At 42.6% G+C, this 19133-nt stretch overlaps 1 long non-coding RNA gene across 5 annotated transcripts in view; it reads right to left on the reverse strand.

Moving 5' to 3' along the window:
• Positions 1-17040, reverse strand: part of LOC123329464 — a 164162-nt gene extending 147122 nt beyond the window's left edge. For 3 of the 5 annotated variants that reach the window (XR_006544919.2, XR_006544916.2, XR_006544917.2), the window contains exon 1: positions 16813-17039. This is a non-coding gene — a long non-coding RNA (uncharacterized LOC123329464). Of the gene's footprint in view, positions 1-16812 lie in introns of all 5 variants that reach the window. The other 2 variants (XR_006544920.2, XR_006544918.2) reach the window with 2 other exon arrangements.
• Between the last annotated feature and the right edge of the window lie 2093 nt (positions 17041-19133).

Raw genomic sequence — 19133 nt, forward strand, 5'->3', positions numbered from 1 at the left:
TTCTTCACAGTCCAACTCTCACATCTGTACATGACCACAGGAAAAACCATAGCCTTGACTAGACGGACCTTTGTTGGCAAAGTAATGTCTCTGCTTTTGAATATGCTATCTAGGTTGGTCATAACTTTCCTTCCAAGGAGTAAGCGTTTTAATTTCATGGCTGCAGTCACCATCTGCAGAGATTTTGGAGCCCCCCCAAAATAAAGTCTGACACTGTTTCCACTGTTTCTCCATCTACTTCCCATGAAGTGATGGGACTGGATGCCATGATCTTCGTTTTCTGAATGTTGAGCTTTATGCCAACTTTTTCACTCTCCCCTTTCACTTTCATCACTCCAGCCTAAACTTTTTAAATTTTTTTCCAATTTTTTTTCAATTTATTTTATTTTTTTAATTTAAATTTATTTATTTTAATTAGAGGCTAATTACTTTACAGTATTGTATTGGTTTTGCCATACATCAACATGAATCTGCCACAGGTGTACACGTGTTCCCCATCCTGAACCCTCCTCACACCTCCCTCCCCATACCATCCCTCTGGGTCATCCCAGTGCACCAGCCCCAAGCATCCTGTATCCTGCATCGAACCTGGACTGGCAATTTGTTTATTTTAAAATTGAAGGGTAATTGCTTTACAATATTGTGTTGGTTTCTGCCATACATCATCATGAATCAACCATAGTATACATATGTCCCCTGCCTCTTGATCCTCCCTCCTAGCTCTCACCCCCTCCTACCCCACTAGGTTTTTTTTCAGAGTCCCAGTTTGAGTTCCTGGAGTCACAGCAAATGCTCATTGTTCTGCCTAACCTTTAATGAAACAATACCCCACAGGAACAGAGGGAGCAGGAAGAACCATCATAGGGCAGGGCCAAGCAGATTCATACATGAGGTCTGTTCTGGATCGACAACCTGTTCACCTAGTCTCACATGACATCCTCACGCATGAAATATGCCCATTCAGTCCTGTATATCTGATGAGAAGGGCCATGGAAGGAAAAACACATTTATAGGTGATGTTTGATGGTGGCAGTTTAGTGGCTAAGTCATATCCAACTCTTGCAGCCCCATGGGGTGTAGCCTGCCAGGCTAGTCTGTGCATGGGATTCTCCAGGAAAGAATACTGGAGTGCATTGCCATTTCCTTTTCCAAGGAGATGCTTATTTTCCCATTAATAAAGGGAAAGTATCGATACTTTGTTAGTTGGGAGCCCAGATTTGAAAACTGCTTCCAGGACTGTTTATAAAATCAACTCAGTATTTTTAAACTCAGATGTATTTGTCTTAATAGACTTGAGGGTGTCATATGTTTTGACATGGTCAGCCGTAAAATGTTCCATGGGAACAGAATGAGGCATACTGAGGGGAGTGGGTTGAGGAAAACTGCCATCATTTATGTCCAGAGGGGCACAGTAAATGCTTGGGACAAAGTCAGCTTCAGAGAACACAAGAACATTCTCCCAAATGGATGGAAGATGCTTATGTTACTGTTGACCCTGTAGTGTGATTAAAGGAGGTCAGGCTTTAGGTTGGATAAGCAGCTCTTGACTTAAACCCAGGCTCTGCCCTGGATTCTCTGGGTGAGGTTGGATAAGTTACTTACCTTGCCAAACCTCAGATTCTTTGTCTATGAAATGTGAAATATAGTATTAATTTTGCTATGGAGAATATTTGGATCAATGTCTCACACATGGTAAGTGCTCAATAAATAATAGCCATTTTTAGTGTTATTTTGTTGTCAGTGGTTCATGTGTTAGCAACTCCTATATGCTAGGTCCTCCAATGTGTTTGTCTATTTCCTTCAGGATATAACACCCTGCTGTGTTATTAACATTTTATAAATGAGAAAATGGACCCATGTGTTTAAATGCCACGTAGTTAAAAAAACGCTGAGCTGAAATTGGAAGCTAGGTCTGGCTAATTTCAAAGCTCACCTTGTTTCCGTCACCTAAACATCCCCTGTGGAAGTGAAAAACCTCACTAATAAGATGCAGGCTGTATAATTAGAAAGCCTCTGATACATGAAAGAAAGAGGAAAGAGGACAGACACCCTTACAGGTGTATGTAAAATCCAGTGGGAAAAATCATGTTAGAGATCTAGACCAACAAGGTGACGATAGGCCTGCCTTCAAGGACATCAGGCGGATCCCAACCTTTGAGGGATCAAGGCAACAAGACCAGACTCAGACCACAGCTGGCTTAGATGCCAGGGTGGATGGTGCTAGGTGACCTCAAAGCCCACTAGAGTTCTTAAAATCTCTGTTGACAGCAGGAAGAATTAGGTTCAGGGTATGGGGTGGCTCAGCTGAGCTGCACATGGGACTCAAATAATTCCAACTATGGGGAGGAACAGACATGAAGCAGGAAATCAGGCAAGTCCTGATGCCATCAACCAGTTGATTGGCATTTTTTTTTTAACTCTGTAAACATTTCCCTGAGATTGTGCAGACACAGTCTTAAACCTGTCAATTCTAGAGGCTCCAGATTTATACATGCACAATGCACTGTCATTCTCCAAGTACAAGACTGCAAATGCTGTCTCTTTCTCATTATAGCCATCCACGGTTCAGTGCCCTTGATTTTAATGACAGCCACTGCTTTAGCCTCTTCAAATCAGCAGGTAACTTCTCCATGAGCATTGGCAATTCTGCAATTTATGTAACATTTTCTGGCCTCTGACTTGCTTCTGTGATCCATGACCTCAGGGTCTATACAGAGTCAGCACATATGTGGAAGAGGTTAAGTCACAATCCTAACCATGTCTTGGGCTGACATCACTAATCAATCATAGCCTAGATTCTTTCAATCTGGCCTAGAAAATCCTCGCTACCATGTCCTAAATGGTCAATATCAATGGATTAGATTTAGTATATGATAAAACTTACTGACCAGAGAGACCTAGTGGTCTGCCTTTCAACAAGTCACTTAATTAAAAATAAAGCTAATGACAGAAGCTTTAAATTGACCTCCCTGCTTAATTACATAAAGAAATGCTCAAAGTAGGCCTTCCCTGGTGCCTCAGGCAGCAAAAAATCTGCCTGCAATGAGGGAGACCTGAGTTCAGTCCCTAGGTCAGGAAGATCCCCTGGAGAAGGGGATCTTCTCCAGTATTCCTGACTGGAGAATTCCATGGACGAGGAGCCTGGAAGGCTACAGTTCATGGGGTTGCAAGGAATCTGACACAACTGAGTGACTAACATTTTCATTTTTATTCATGCCCAAAGTACACTGGAGTCTCATAACAGTTTAAAAAAACAAACCAAAATTCTCCAAATCTTGTGATACAAGAAGGAATAAGGAGCCCTGGATTCTCTCTCTTGCCATCTTTGAATCCAGCTATGTGAATACCCACTACATGCTGGCTATACCTAAGAATGTTATACATGTTTTCTTATTTAATATTCATAGTTGATTAAGTAGGTACTCATGTTTTTTTACAGGTGAAGAATGGAAAAGTAAAGAGGTTAAAATAACTTTGTGAAGGTCATGCAAAATCATCAGAGTTGCAGTGAGATTCAAAACAAGATCCACCTACCAATTGATCAGAGTCATACCCTCTATATTTGATACTCTCTCAGCTGTGAAGTCAAAATGAAAACAGAAAGCTAAGCTGGCAAACAACCTAGTTGGCTCTAGAATATTCTTAATGCAAGTGACACTCCCTTAAGGCTTCACATGAGTCTGCCATCTTGGAGACCAGAGGATAATATAGAGTCATGGCACATTAGGACAGTCACTCTCCACAATCCCAGTGGGACCAGGACATCAGAAAATATCCCCTTGGGAAATGTCCTTCTAGCAGTTGACTAAGAGATGAAAGAAAGATCACCTGGGTAAATAGCCCATTGGTTCCCTCTGCTCTGTCAGGTTCTGATTTAACAGAACATGTCTTTTCTCCACAGCCCTGTGCACAGCAGGTTCCCACAGCCTCAATGGAGGCCCTTGCTGTGGGAGGGAGGTTGAGTTATGACAGTCAATGCCAACCCATCAATTACAATGTAGACATCAACACCAGAGGCCTTGTCCTTCCTGGGGTCTGTTTTGGCCACCACCCTCTCCTTTCCTTGGCCCTTGGGTGGTTCCAGAGAGCATGGGAGCAGAGCCCAGGCCCCAGAGGGAAACATCTCTGTTTGAAGAGCAATTTAATCTCCCAAATCTTCACTTGCAGTGAGAAAATCATGGCCACCGCAGCATGAGTTTCCTCAATTTCTCTCCATGTCTCAGATTTTCTCTAGTATCATTTTCTCTTCCTCTGCTGTGCTCTCAAAGGGGAAGTGTCTATACTGACCAATGCTACTGCCCCTTCTGACAACTCTGCATTTCTCCTGAGACTTTGCTCCCTTGGTTATCCTCTCCCCATCTTAAAGAGAGGAGAGACAACTCAGGCAGCTAAAATTCTCCTTTAGCCTGAAAAATCTACCTTCCTTTGAGCCTGCTATGCTATTAATAAGATTTGTTTTTTTTGTTTTTTTTTTTTTTTTTCACAACATCAGGACACATCTGACACCAAATGTGTAGGGTTTTTTCCACAACAACAACCAATTCTCAGTTTACCACTTGGGTGTCCAATGACTCAATTCTGACATTAACTAACTGGAGTTAGACCCCATAAGTTAAAGGGCTCAGTCTCACATGGCTGCCCACACTTCAGATGCCAACTGCAAGGCCAGGTCTCCTGTACTTCTGATTAACCAGCTATAAATCAGGGGTTCCCATGACACTCTCCTTGGGCTCAAAAATTTGCTAGAACAGCTCACAGATTTCAGGGAAACACTTTACTTATGAGTACTGGTTCATTATAGAAGCTAATAGAATGGATACAAGTCAACAGCCAGATGATGAGGCACAAGTCCAGAAGGATCTGAAGTGTAGGAGCTTCTGTTTCCATGGAGTTTGGGGTGTGCCACCCTCTTGGCACATGGATGTGTTTCATCAACCAGAAGTTCTGAGAGCCCCTTTCTTAAGAGCTTTTATGGGAGTTCCGTTTTATAAACATGGTTGACTAAATCATTGATCATTGTTGGTTAACTCGATCTCTAGCCCCTCCTTCTTAAGAGGTCAGAGGGTGGGACTGAAAGTCTCTGCCCTTCAGCCGCATGGTTGGTTCCTTTGGTAACCAGCCCCCAACCTGAAGCTACCTAGAAGCCCACCAAGAGTGATCTCATCAGCATAAACTCGATATATTTCTAAAAGCTTATTAAGAATAACAGGAACTGGTGGACCAGTGGCTAACACTGTGCTCCCAGTGCAGGGGGGCCCAGGGTTCAATACCTGGTCAGGGAACTGGATCCCACACGTGGCAAGTAAGAGCCCACATGCTGCAACTAAAGAGTCCAGGTGCCAAAAGTTAAGATCCAGCACAGTCAAAAAAAAAAAAAAAAAATAGCAAAGGAATCTTCTCACTCTTCCTGTCACCCAGAAACTCAAAGGGTTCAGAAGTTCTATGCCGGAAACTGGGGAGGAAGACCAAATGTGCCTTTCTTATATCACAATATCACATCCACTATTGCCTGACCTCTTTCTTCCTCTCCGCACCAGCATTCTTGCAAGAGTAATCTGTACCCACCAGTCTTTACTTAATCACACCCTGTGCTTTATTACCCACTGTAACATCACCTCTGTAATCATAACTCTGAGAGAAATGACATCTTGTTGTTCGTCCATGTGGATGTTTGTATCAGACTGAACAATGAGGACTTTCGTTTGTGAGAAGTGTGACTTTGGAAAGGGCAGAATATCATCAAGTGATCTATATGGCTGTCCATCTGTCTCATTTCTATAGCTATATGCCAACGGGGACACTGGGCTGCATATCACTCTGGCCTCAGGTTTTTTCATTGTGTTTAGCAGTGTGTTGGAAAAATCCAGAGAAAGGACAAAACTGGCCTGCCTTGAGTGACATGGCCACCTCCAGAACCATTCACTATGGTAGGGGAAGCTATGGCAGTTGGGGCAGCCTAGGGTCCTGGGTCTACAGGGCTGGCTAGAGTGGGGTCATGTCTGTGCTAGAGGAAGCTGGGAAACACACACACAGCTGCTGGGAAAATCATGAACTGTACAGCCACTGTGATTTGTGTCTAATAAGTAGACTTCTGGGCTTCTCAGATGGCAGTGGTAAAGAATCTGCCTGCCAATGCAGGAGATGCGGGTTGAATCCCTGGGTTGGGAAGATCCCCTGGAGGAAGAAATTGGAACCCATTCCAGTATTATTGCCTGGAGAATCCCATGGACAGAGGAGCCTGGCGGGCTACAGTCCATGCGGTCTCAAAGAGTCATGACTGAGCACAGCACAGCACAAGCAGATTTCTATGTAATGCTGAGAATGGTGCAGAATAAAACAATAGATGGCAGAATTGAGGTCATCATCAAAATCACATGGTCATTAAGGCTGAGCAGATACATTAAGCTATTCTTGCATTTCAAACCTCATAGGTAGTTAAAACCTTGGCTCAAATGGACCTCACAAGTATATAGAGCCTGAGCTATATGTTTGGAGGGTACACCCAGTAGGGCCCGTGTCTCTGGATATAAATTCCACCTACCTGTTGCTGTTTTGCCTCTGTAAAGTGTTTTTGGTTTCAAAATCTTTCAATAAAAGCACAAGTCTCTACTAGAGAGCTTCCACCACAGTTACAAGTTAATACCATTGGCAAGTGCAGTTGACATATAACTCTGAACAAAAAGGCCCTACAGAAACTGGGGCCGGTGGAAGAGAGGATAAGGAGCTACAGGGGCAATAAGATGTCCCCAGCCTGAATGCAGCACACAGGAGTGTCATATGGCAGGACAGTGCTTTGAGGTTTTCTAACATCCCAATCAACAGTAGGGAAAACGGAGCTCTGAAAGAAATGCTGAGGACTTGCCAGGTGTGCTAAACATTCTCTTGGCTTGAGTTTGGTCCCATTTCATAGATGAGAAAACTGAGGCTCAGAGGATTTAAAGGACTCCTGTCGGTCCGAGTTTACACAGCCAGATAGCAACAACTTTGAAATTTTTCTCCCAGATCTAGCCACTCGGCTCCAAAGCACTGAAGAAGGGTAGTTAATAAATAGGAAAATATGTATCAGAAACTGTGCTTTTTGACTTCCAGGCCAGTGGTCTTTCTACAGAGCATACTGCCTTGCTTTTGGGTCCCATGTTGAACAAAACATTTTCACAAGAGTAACATTCTTTATTCTCTGCCTACAAAGGTAGGCAGGAGGTGCATGATTTTCCCTGCTGAACGGCCCAAGGAACCCGGGCTCTGAAAGGATAAATGTAGCCCAGTAAGGATGTCATGCTAAGCCCCGCAGGGCTGGGACCCCTGGGAACACCTTAATTTGGTCATCAGGCTCCCACCATCCAGCGGATCCGAGGACCAGTTGCGCCACCGTGCTGGTTGTTTTCGAGTGGATTCATCTCTCCCTCTTTTTAGCTTCATTTCCTCCTGACTGTTTTATATTCTAAGCCCTGCCCTGATTTTCAGTTTCTCATAAAGAGAAGTTGTTACATTTGAACTGAGTGACTCTGTCTGCCTCGTTCCTCATCTCAGACTGTACTTTTACATTATCAAGGAAATTAAAAGCCATACATTATGTATACATGCAGTACAGAAACTCATCTGAAATTCTGTTTGGTGCACATTTGCAGAACTTTTGCTGATTCAATAAACACCACCTTTACTAATCAGGTGTAAATCAGCACTCCGCTGTGAGGAAGAGTTTAGACCCGGCTGACTGGCCAGGGTCTGTTTTGCAATTTGTCAAGTTTCCAGTTATCTCTTAGTCTCTTCATTGGAGCAGGTGGAGGAGGGCGGGCTGAGTCTCAGGAGGCAAGGTGGCCTGTGGGACTCTTGGCCTGATGTCACACCTCAAGGAGAAGCGGGGAGACGACCCTCCTAGGGTGCTGACCATATCAACCACGGAGTAACCGCAGTATTAGCAACACTATCGATGCCTAGAGCCGGCCTCCTGGGCATGCAGCCCATATAGTTACAAAGGGTCCAACTCTGAGAAGGGCCCTTGGGTTAATATGCTGTTGTCATTATCTTGAAATTCTTCATAATTTTTTTTTGAACGAGGGGCTTTGCACTTTCATTTTATGCTGGGCTTCACAATTAAGCAGTCAGTTTTACCAATAGCTACCAGTTAGAGGATATTTTTTCCAAGTCAGTCATAGAGCTAATGTTTTTCTTGCATCACGTAACAACCATTATAATATTCAGTTAATCAACAAATATGGAACCACCATTTAGGTGCCAGGTACTGTGCGAAGTCCTGAAAATATTAAATATCAAGGAGCAACAAGGTTCCTGCCTTCACAGAACATACATTCTAAACAAGATGTGCATGCTAAGCTGCTTTAGTTGTGTCTGACTCTGTGACCCCATGGACTGTAGCCCCGCCAGGCTCCTCTGTCCAGTGGGATTCTCCAGACAAGAATACTGGAGTGGGTTTCCATTTCCTTCTCCAGGGGAGCTTCCCAACCCAGGGACCTAACCTGCATCCCTTAAGTCTCCTGCATTGGTAGGCAGGTTCTTTTCCACTAGCACCACCTAGGAAGCCCTCTAAACAAGATAGACACTAGTAATTTCAAGTTGTAGTAACTGTGATCATGGAGAAACTTAATAAACTGAGGTCAATGTAATAGGAAGGATGCATGTGAAGTCAGATAACCAGGAAAGGCCTTTCTGAGAGTCTAAGAAGCAAGAACTCTTGTATCCACTTTACAGATGAGGAAAGGGAATCTCAGCAGAGTGGGTGGCTTAGCCATGGTCACAGAGTCAGATAACAGCAGAGCCAAGGTTTGAGGTCAAGTATGTCCTCCTCAGTGACCAGTGTTCCAGAACAAAGCTTCTCAAACTTTAAAATGCATAGAAATCAGTGGGTATTCAGTTGATGTGGGGTAGGGCTAATCCTGCCCAGAACCACACTTGGAGATCAAGATCTTAAATGTCTGTGCTTGAGGAATGTGGTTGGGAGGAGCCGCCACACAGACTCACAGGTACTGCGATGTGGAGAATCTGCTCTCATCAGAGGAAGTCTGAAGGGACTTGATGCTGATGGACAGGCTCAGGGGGACAGAGCAGGAACTCAGGGACTGCAGAACCTCAAACATTTCATGATTCTGCCTAATCTTCAGGGAAAAAACCTGAAAACATTACCAGCATAGTTTCTGACCAAGAACTTAGAAGGAGAGAACTGACCAACAGAAAAGAAACTTTCCCCTCCTCTATCAATGGTGTAGACTAGATCCAAGTCCAGATGTATCACTTTGAATGCCAAGAAAAGTTTCTTTACATCCATCCTCAATCTCTCCCACCGTGCCTGAAGCTCATTTTATTTTGCAAAGTTCTCTATGAAGATAGAGCCTGTCCAGCTAACATTTCCCCATATTCAAGTTAGTTTCAAGCCATTCTTGAGTTTCTAAATTCTAATTCAAATACCTCACTCCCATTTATTTTTGTCCTTATAGGAATATAAGAGTCATTTTTAAAATTTGCTATATTAATCTTTTTTTCTGACTCGTCAACAGTTTTTATGAGCCAAATATGACATTATAAGATCTGACTAATTCATAGCAAAAATAACTACCTCCCAGCCCTCATAGAACATATTCATTTTATTCCCCCACAGTGTATTAAAGGTGTGGTCAACTCTAAATGCTGGATCTGTTTCTACTGGACATGTATGTACTGAGTCTCTCTGTTCTGTGTCATTTGTCTGTTTTTTCATAACTGAAACCATGATTCATCATCATGGTTTACATACATTTCATCATACATGAATACAGTAACTGGAACACAGTAGGTGATTAATAAATATTCGTTGAATGAATGTACAAGCAACTTTGAGCTAGTTTCCACTGAACTATGCCCTGTATTTAAAGAGTATTTCTCTTTCAGATTATTAGGAATCTCCCTGAAGGAGGAAGTGATTTCACTTAGAGCAAAAATGTGTACATATTATAGAATTGCTGGTGGCATCTAATAAATATTTTTCATGTGAAGGGGCTTCCCTGGTGACTCAGAGGGTAAAGAATCTGCCTGCCAGTTCAGAAGACTGAGGTTCGATCCCTGGCTTGGGATGATCTCTTGGAGAAGGGAACGGATACCCACTCCAGTATTCTTGCCTGGAGAATTCCAAGGACAGAGGCGCCTGGCAAGCTATAGTCCACGGGGTTGCAAAGAGTTGGACATGATTGAGTGACTAACACTTTCACAGTTAGTGGTTGACCAAAAAAGTGCAGACCCTTTACTTTCTGAGAAGCTGTGGCATAAAGAGAGACTGTGAAAGAGGGAATCAGGCAGCCAAGCTTCCAGTCTTGGTCTGACTTCAAGCTAGCTGTGTGTTCTTAGAAAATTTATTAGACCTCGCTAGGCTTTAGTAATCTTGGCCAAGAAATGACAGGGTGGAACTAGGTGATCTCTAAGGATCTCTTTAGTACTAGCAATCTGTGAGTCCAATCTGTGAATCCTTGGAGTTTGAAAATAGAAACCAAGGCCAAAAGGAAAAGATTTGTATAGAAATACAAGTATCCATAACAAAGGCTCCTTGGACAAAAACAGCTCTCACTGTCTACCCTGGAGTCCTATTTCCCACCATGTGGTTATTGCAATGGTCTTTATAAATGCAGTTTCCTGTTTCACCATTTTGTTGTTGTTCTTCTTCAGAATGCCTAGATACATGCCGTGTTCTAGCACATCATTTGGTTCAGCCTTGGAGGCTTGTTTGGCTGCAAAGTTCATAGTTCTCCTGGTGGTGCATTTGATCTGCCCTCAAAATTCCCATTGACTTTGTGCGTTCATTGCCAGATCAGGCCCATTTAACCCACACAAGCATCTGACACAAAGATAGGTAATTAAACACCCTGTGGGTACAACTCTTTTCTCTAAGATATTCTCTCCCCGAATCCCAGCTCCCCTTCTCATTCAGATAAACCACCCCTTCCCAGGATGCAGCTACTTCACTTGTATCCAGGCTATGGGTGCAGATTTCAACTCCAGAGGAGCGACTCAGTGCCATCAGCCAACCTTCATCTGCCTCTGTTCTTTCCTGCCTACCCGTGACTAGGAGTCCATTTCTGCCAAGAGATTTTTGTCTTTGCCAGTTTCCAATCCAGAACACAAGCTCCCCATAGGTACCTAATGTGCCATCTGCATGTTAGTGAATATCATCCCTGCATTCAGCCTGGATCAAGGGCTTTTCTCCCAGCATCTGGAATTGGTAGGCCTGCTGGGGGCACTGGCAGAGCAAACCGAGAGTGGAAACAAAACAGCATCTGTGAAATGGGATGATCTGGGGAAAGAGGCCAGGGAGCTTTGGAAAAAGCAAAGGAGAAAACTCGGGTTGTGTGAGAGAAACATGGATTGTGATCATCAACATGCCTAGCAACATGCTGAATGCTTTAATAATGCCATCTAATCATCTCAATAATTCCCTGTAAACTGTAATTTACAGATGGAAGAAGTGAGGCTAGGAGAGAAAAGAGAACAGGCCCAAAGTCAAGTTACTAATCAGTGGGTTTAAACTTAGGCCAGCTTACCTTCAACATTCATGTTCTTCCTTTTTTTCATCAAACTGCTATGGGTGCAGAAGAAAGAGTGTGAGGACAAGGCAGAAGAGGAGAAGGAGGTTCAGGAGAGGAGAGAAAAAGAAAACAGGAAGGAAGGAAAGAATGGAAGGACTTCTACAGCTGCCTCAAGTGCACACAGTGGGTGTCATCCATGTCAGAAACCACTTATCCCACACTTTTCAAATTTGGTTCCAGAAGAGCAATAGTCATTATGTGTAAGTCTGTGAAGAGTCTTTCTTCATCAGAACTCTGCTTGGGGCATTTGCCAAGTTTGAACAAGTGTCTTCACATCACCTATGACCTATTTCATAGCTCATGTTTGTTGTAGAGATGACCCATTTTTAGCTTCTACCTATGGATAGAGACTACTATCTATCACTGTGTAAGCAAGCACCCCAAATGTAGTAGCTTACAACCACATCATTTTCTTCTTATCTCTCAGGTTCTGAGGGCTATTTGGGCTGAGCTGAGCAGTCTTCGCTCAGCTTGCTCATGTGGCTGCATCAGAGAGAGGCTGGTACTGAACAGCTCATCAGGGCTTCCTCACTTGCATGTCTTGTAGTTGGCACTGTGATTGGAGACCTCACCTGAGACTGTGCACCAGAACATCTCCATGTGACCTCTCCCTGTGGCTGCTGCTTCCTCAGACTGGGCTGCTTCCTATAGCGAGCATTCCAAGACACCCCAGTGCAAGCTGCACTGATTGTTAGGACATAGCATCGAATGACTCAGAGCACCAATTCTGCCATAGCCAAAGGCCTACCCAGGTTCATAGAGAGGAAATACAGACCTCACTTCTCAATGCAAGGAGTGGCACTTCACACAAGGGGCAGGATGGGAGATCTTGCTGTGACCATTTTGGAAACTACATTCCACCAGAGTCTGCCCTCTGACCACAGTTTGCCTCTCTCACACATACAAAATATATTTATCCCTCTCCTAAGACCACCAAACCTCATACCATTATGGCATCAGCTCCAAGTCCAGGAGCTAGCAACTAAAAAAGGTTTAGCTGTGAGCGCAGTTCCTTCCATGCCTGAATACCATTCCTCAATCTGATGATGAGTGTACTAAAGAGACAAGCTACCTGCCCCCTAAGGACATATTTATGAAGCATTCACTCCATATTAGGCCCTTCATCCAACATTTAGGTGAGTTATTGCATTTAATCCTCAGCAGTACTGGGAAGTAATATCATCCCTAATTCCAGATGATGAGAATGAAACCCAGAGAGGCCAAGTAACTAAGATCTCACAGCTGCTAAGTGGGTATCTTTAGCTCTCCAATGAAGCTGATTTAACACACATTATACAATATAAATCATGAACACCTGACCATAGACTTAAGCATAATTTATATTCATTAACAGTTCTCAAAGTGCCCACAGATTTCTGGGAGTTCTTGAGACACTTTCAGGAAGTCCAAGAGGTCAAAACTATTTTCATAACAACATTAAGACTTTACCTGCCCTTTTCACTTGACATTGACCCCCTGATGGTGCAAGAACAATGGAATCTAAAAGGAATCAGGCCACCCTGAAGAAACAGCTGAGTCAGGGACTAGGGCAGGGTAGGTAGGTATGAAATGAGGTGATAACTTATGCCAGAAAATAAGAAAGTGCTCAGAAGAATGAAAAGTGATTGGGACACATCACAAAGACATAGGAAGTAGCTCGGAGGGCTCCCTTTGGCAAGAGTTGGGACAATTTTAGCAACCAAATAATTAAGTACAAGAATGTATTGTAAACAACTGAAAAAATAACAATTCATAAATTTGTGTCAGTAAAAGAAAGATAAATGATGGATGGATAGATAGCATAGGATAGACATATATATACACACACACACACGTATATAGTAACCACCATAATAAACATTAGATCAAGCAAGAATCATCAATTGATGCTAAATCTCATCAATGGATAAGCAGCAGGACATTTGCATGGTCTTAAAGTATCTCCCCACAGATTACTTATTGTGGTAAAGGAGAAAAATAAAGCACAGTGATTGTACAGAAGAGAACTCAGACCACACCCTAACTGGTGATCACCATTAACATTATGACATATGACTAAGGTGGGCTCCATGATGTGGTTCCTGAGAAGGATACCTAGGCAGGATTCTGACCTAGAATGCATAATCAGAATCTAATCATAATAAAACATTAGATGAACAGAAAATAAAGTTTTTTTTTTTCTTTTAAAAAAAGTTGTTTTTTTTTTTAAATGGAGGCATAGAGGAGTTGGGAATGTGGCCTTTACTCTCAAAAATGTCAATGTCTTCAAAGAAGAAAAGTTTGTGGAAGTATATTTCAAAATAAAAGAAGCTGAATAGATAACAGAACTAAACACAATACCTAACTCCGCACTGGATCTTGCACAGATAAATGACCTCATCAGCCTAGTTGACAAATCTGGAATATGAGCAATAGAGATATTGTATCAATGTAACTTTATAAAGTTGATCAAAGTACTGGGGTTATTCAGGAGAATATCCTTCTTAGGAAATGCAGGCTGAAATATTTAGCGATAAAGGACAATTATATGTGTAACTTACTCTAAAATGTTTCAGGGGAAAAAAAAGGAGAGGGCAAAAGACATAAGGCAAAAAAGGAACAAAATACTAAAACTGGTAAATCAAAATAAAAAAATATACAGGTGTTATTTGTATGATTTTTACCTTTTAAATTTTTTGAAGTTTATTTCTAGGACTTCCCTGGTGGTCCAGTGGTTAAGAATCTGCCTGACAATGCAGGAGACAAATGTTCAGTCCCTGGTCCAGGAAGATCGCACCTTTTGGGGCAACTAAGCACATGAGCCACAACTACTCAAGTCCCCATGCCCTAGAGCCCATGCTCCAAGAGAAGCCACTGCAGTGAGAAGCCTGCATGCCCCGACTAGAGTAGCCCCCATTCACCGCATGCACACCAACAACCTAGCATAGCCAAAAGTAGAGAAATAGAGCATCAAACAAATGCTCTGTGACCTTTAAAAAAATTTTTTTTAAATCAATTCTAGGTAAGAAGTGACTCAAAAAGAGCAACAAGTCAAATCACTGGTACTTTATATAAATTCAAGAAGTGCCACCAAATAATACTAGTAGCCACTATATCCATTTCTTCACCACCACATACAATTCTTTTAAAAGCCAGTTTCATTTTAAAATGTCATTGATGAAGCAATATGAATTATTAATTTATTAAGCCTTGGCCCTTGAGTACATGTCATTTAAATATTTTTTTTATGATTAAATGAGGTGTCCAAAAGGTCAATCCTAAAGGAAATCAGTCCTGAATATTTCACTGGAAGGACTGATGCTGAAGCTGAAACTCCAATACTTTGGTCACCTGATGCAAAGAATGGACTCATTGGAAAAGACCCTGATGCTGGGAAAGATTGAAGGCAGGAGGAGAAGGGGACGACAGAGGATGAGATGGTTGGATGGCATCACCAATTTGATGGACATGAGTCTGTGTAAGCTCCGGGAGTTGGTGATGGACAGGGAAGCCTGGTGTGCTACAGTCTGTGGGGTCGCAAAGAGATGGACATGACTGAGCGACTGAACTGAAACAGAGTGCTTGTTTTGTGTGCAGAAGCACTGTGATTGTTTTGAGTGGGAGCACTTGCACAGGGGCTTGTGTGTGAGCCAGATTGTTTTATTTTTTCCCCCACGAAATTCCCTTTGGCCTTGAAAGAGTGACAGATAAACTGTGAGTATTAAGACCTAAATATTGGGCACTTAATCAAAAATGAGTGAGGTGAAAATGTCATTTCAGAGACAATAATAGTATTTTTGCTACTAATAACATTTACATTTTCATGTGAAAATTAGAAAATAATAGAAAACAGTGACTCCACTATAAGTTTGACAGTGTCTCAGCGCTTAAATATTTTTTGGATGAGATGGTGGTGTTTCTGATCACTATGATTTTGTATACCACCAGTGCATTGTTCTTGCCTGGAGAATCCCGGGGACAGGGGAGCCTGGTGGGCTGCCATCTACAGGGTCGCACAGAGTCGGACACGACTGAAGCAACTTAGCAGCAGTGAAGTGTGGGAACATTTGGAAGATCCACATAACTCAGTTACTATTTTTCAAATGACCAGTGCCTGATGATACAAAAGTCATGCATGTATAAGAGACCCATACAGAGTGCAAGAGCTACTAATGGATTTTAAAGTATCTGAGCATGAAAGTTTATCAGCCAGGTTTCCGACTGTAAGAAACTACTACTTGTTAAGTTTCGGTATAATATCAAAGAAGAATTTCTACAATCATCTGAAAGGCTTTAAAACACTCCTCCCTTTTTCTACTTCACATCTTTCCTTCATAAACTTTAACCAAAATAAAATATTACAGCAAAGCGAATGCAAAAGCAGGTATAAAAATCTGTCTTCCAGATACAAAGAAATTTACAAAAAATATAAAATGACATCTGTCTTGAATACAACTACTTTCACTTTTAAAATATGCCATTTATGAACATAAATGGCATATTTTTAAAAACATAAATGGCATATTTTTAAAATGAAGATAAATGCATGAACACATTTTTAAAAGATGTATCATTTGTAATTTCTAGTAAGATAGCTATGTAAACTAGAGCTCTTTGAGGTCCTCAATAATTTTAAAGAGTAAAAAGGTTTTGTGTTCTTGGTGAGAAGGGCAGAAAACCAGGTCCTGTCCTTGTACTTTGGCAGCTGAAGCTGACCTTGGAGGCCACCTCTACAGAGGCGTTCATTAACCATTCCACGCCGGCATGGAATCTAAGCTGAGCCAATTGGACTTTCTCTTCAGGAGTTTAAATTCTCAAATAAAGTAAAGCCATGACAGAAGATATTCATTCTAGTTTTAGAGACTCTTTGGAGTTTCCTGGTTCCTCTCTGTTCTAAATATGATTTCTCTAACCCTCTTTTCTAGCCTGTGAAGTGCCTTATAGCAAGACAACACATTTATTTTGTTTCTTTTTCCCCCTCTGGGTTTTGGCCAGCAAGGGATTTTGTGGCCTGCTACCCAGGTGGCTCAGCGGTAAGAATCCGCCTGCCAATGTAGGCGACACAGGAGACACAGGTTCAGATGCCAGGGTTGAGAAGATCCCTTAGAGTAGGAAATGGCAACCTGCTCCAGCATTCTTGCCAGGAAAATCCCATGGACAGAGGAGCCTGGCAGGCTACAATCCATAGGGTCCCCAAAGAGTCCAACATGGCTTAGCGACTAAAACAACCCAGAATACTTAGTGATATATTAATTTCTGGCTTTACCTTGGAAACAATGGCTTCCTTCAAGTTTACTCCATGTGCAAGTTCTGCTCTTAACATTCATATAGTCCTTTGTGTTCCAATTCTGAAAGCTGTGTTCTCTGCCCCAGGGTGATGAACAAGAGAGTTACAGTCCGCTCTTTCCAGTCAATCCTAAGGATCGGGATCCAGGCTAACAACAGCCTGCGCTGGGGAGAAACATGGCTGCTAAGATATTTCCTGTTCATCAAGGTTAATTTCCTCTTCACCTGGAGAAGCCCGGGCCATTTTCTGCTTAGCCAATTAAAGTCTGTTGTTCTGTTTTTCGGAGAAGGAGATGGCACCCCACTCCAGTACTCTTGCCTGGAAAATTCCATGGACGGAGGAGCCTGGTAGGCTGCAGTCCGTAGGGTCTCGAAGAGTCAGACACGACTGCGAGACTTCACTTTCACTTTTCACTTTCATGCATTGGAGAAGGAAATGGCAACCCACTCCAGTGTTCTTGCCTGGAGAATCCCAGGGACGGGGGAGCCTGGCGGGCTGCCATCTATGGGGTTGCACAGAGTTGGACACGACTGAAGCAACTTAGCAGCAGCAGCAGTTCTGTGTTTTCATTCTTAATATTTATTTGGACACGTTGGGTCTTGGTTGTGGCATGTGGGATCTTTCTTTGCGGGCACGGAGGCTCTTCCTGCAACACTCAGGGTTCTCTCCAGTTGTGGTGCACTGGCTCCGGAGTGTCAGCTCAGTAGCTGCAGCGCCAGGGCTTAGCTGTCCCTTGGCATGAGGGATCTTTGTTCCCTGACCAGGAATCAAAACACGTCCCCTGCATTGGAAGATGGATTCTTAGCCACTGAACTACCAGGGAAGTCACTGTTGTTCTAATTTTAAGTAGGTGGAAACATTTTGAAAAAAAGAGGCTCTAAAAACAACATCGTGTTTTTGTTATGATTATTGTGCGTGCAAGCTCAGTTGTATCTGATTCTTTGCGATCCCATAGACTCTAGCCCACCAGGCTCCTCTGTCATGGGATTTTCCAGGCAAGAATACTAGAATGGGTTGCCATGTCCTTCTCCTGACCCAGGGGATCTTCCTGACCCAGGGATTGAACCTCCTGTGTCTCCGGCATTGGTAGGTGGATTCTTATCCACTGAGCCACCTGGGAAGCCCATTTATAATCATTATTACACAGTAAATGGGGAATCAATGGGACCTCTTGGAATCAGAAAACCAGAATTATTGTTCTAACTTTTTAACTCACTGAAGGCACATCCTTGAGCAAGGACTCGATGATCTCATGAGCTCTTCCAGCTCTGGAGTTATATAATTTAAAGTTCAGCAAAGTATCACTAGCTATCACGTCCCATTCCATACCTCCCTAAACAAAAATCAAGGCCATCTTTTCCTAGAGGTGAGTTTGGTAGTTAATAGCATGGGTGACAGGTCGACACAGAGTAACAAACCTGAGCAAACTGCCTTCACTTCTCTGAGTGTCAATTTTTTCATCTGAAAAATGGGAATGATAATATCACGGCATGTTTTGTGGATAATGAGGTAGCATACATAACCCACTTAGTACAGAGTCTGTAACAGAACAAATGGTTAATGAAGGCTACCCACAATTGTAGTTCTGCTACAGCAGAACATAATCTCCACGGATTATAGTCATCCTGCCACTGAACATATTTTTGCAGGCAGCTTGCTATTTCTTATTCTGTAACTCAGTGCATTTTACCTACAACTCAGAAAGAGTTAGGCTAAATTTATCACTTTGCATAGAATCAGCAAAAACAGTAATAGGATGTACTGTCAGTGAGTAATGGCATATATTTGTAAAGGATCAGAGTTTCTTGCAAAAAAAAAAAAAAATAGGAAAGATTCAGAACCCCATCTAGAAGAACTCTTTTGCTGCTGAAAATTGATCTGTTTGCAACGCTTCAGTCTATCACTTCACTGAGGGGTGGCTCAGGAAATAAAGCAATAGAGCATCAGGGGCAAAGAGCTCATATTCAAAATGGGCTGCCTCTCAGGATTCGTCTTTCTTGTGCTGGGCTGTATTCCTGTTATGATTTCAGCTGAGTTCCCCTGCCAACATACAATTCATGTAGGTGTTAAATCCCTAAGCCTCATTATTTCAGAATGGGAGCATATTTGGAGATCTTTAAGGGGGTAATTATATTAAAAAATGAGTTCCTTTGTGACCTCTGTCCATGGAATTCTCCAGGTAAGATTAGTAGAGTGGGTAGCCATTCCCTTCTCCAGGAGATCTTCCTGACCCAGGGAGTGAACCCAGGTCTCCTGCATGGCAGGTGGATTCTTTACTGTCTGAGCCACCAGGGAAGCCC

The sequence above is a fragment of the Bubalus bubalis genome, chromosome 15 (assembly GCF_019923935.1).
Source record: "Bubalus bubalis isolate 160015118507 breed Murrah chromosome 15, NDDB_SH_1, whole genome shotgun sequence".
Taxonomy (NCBI): domain Eukaryota; kingdom Metazoa; phylum Chordata; class Mammalia; order Artiodactyla; family Bovidae; genus Bubalus; species Bubalus bubalis.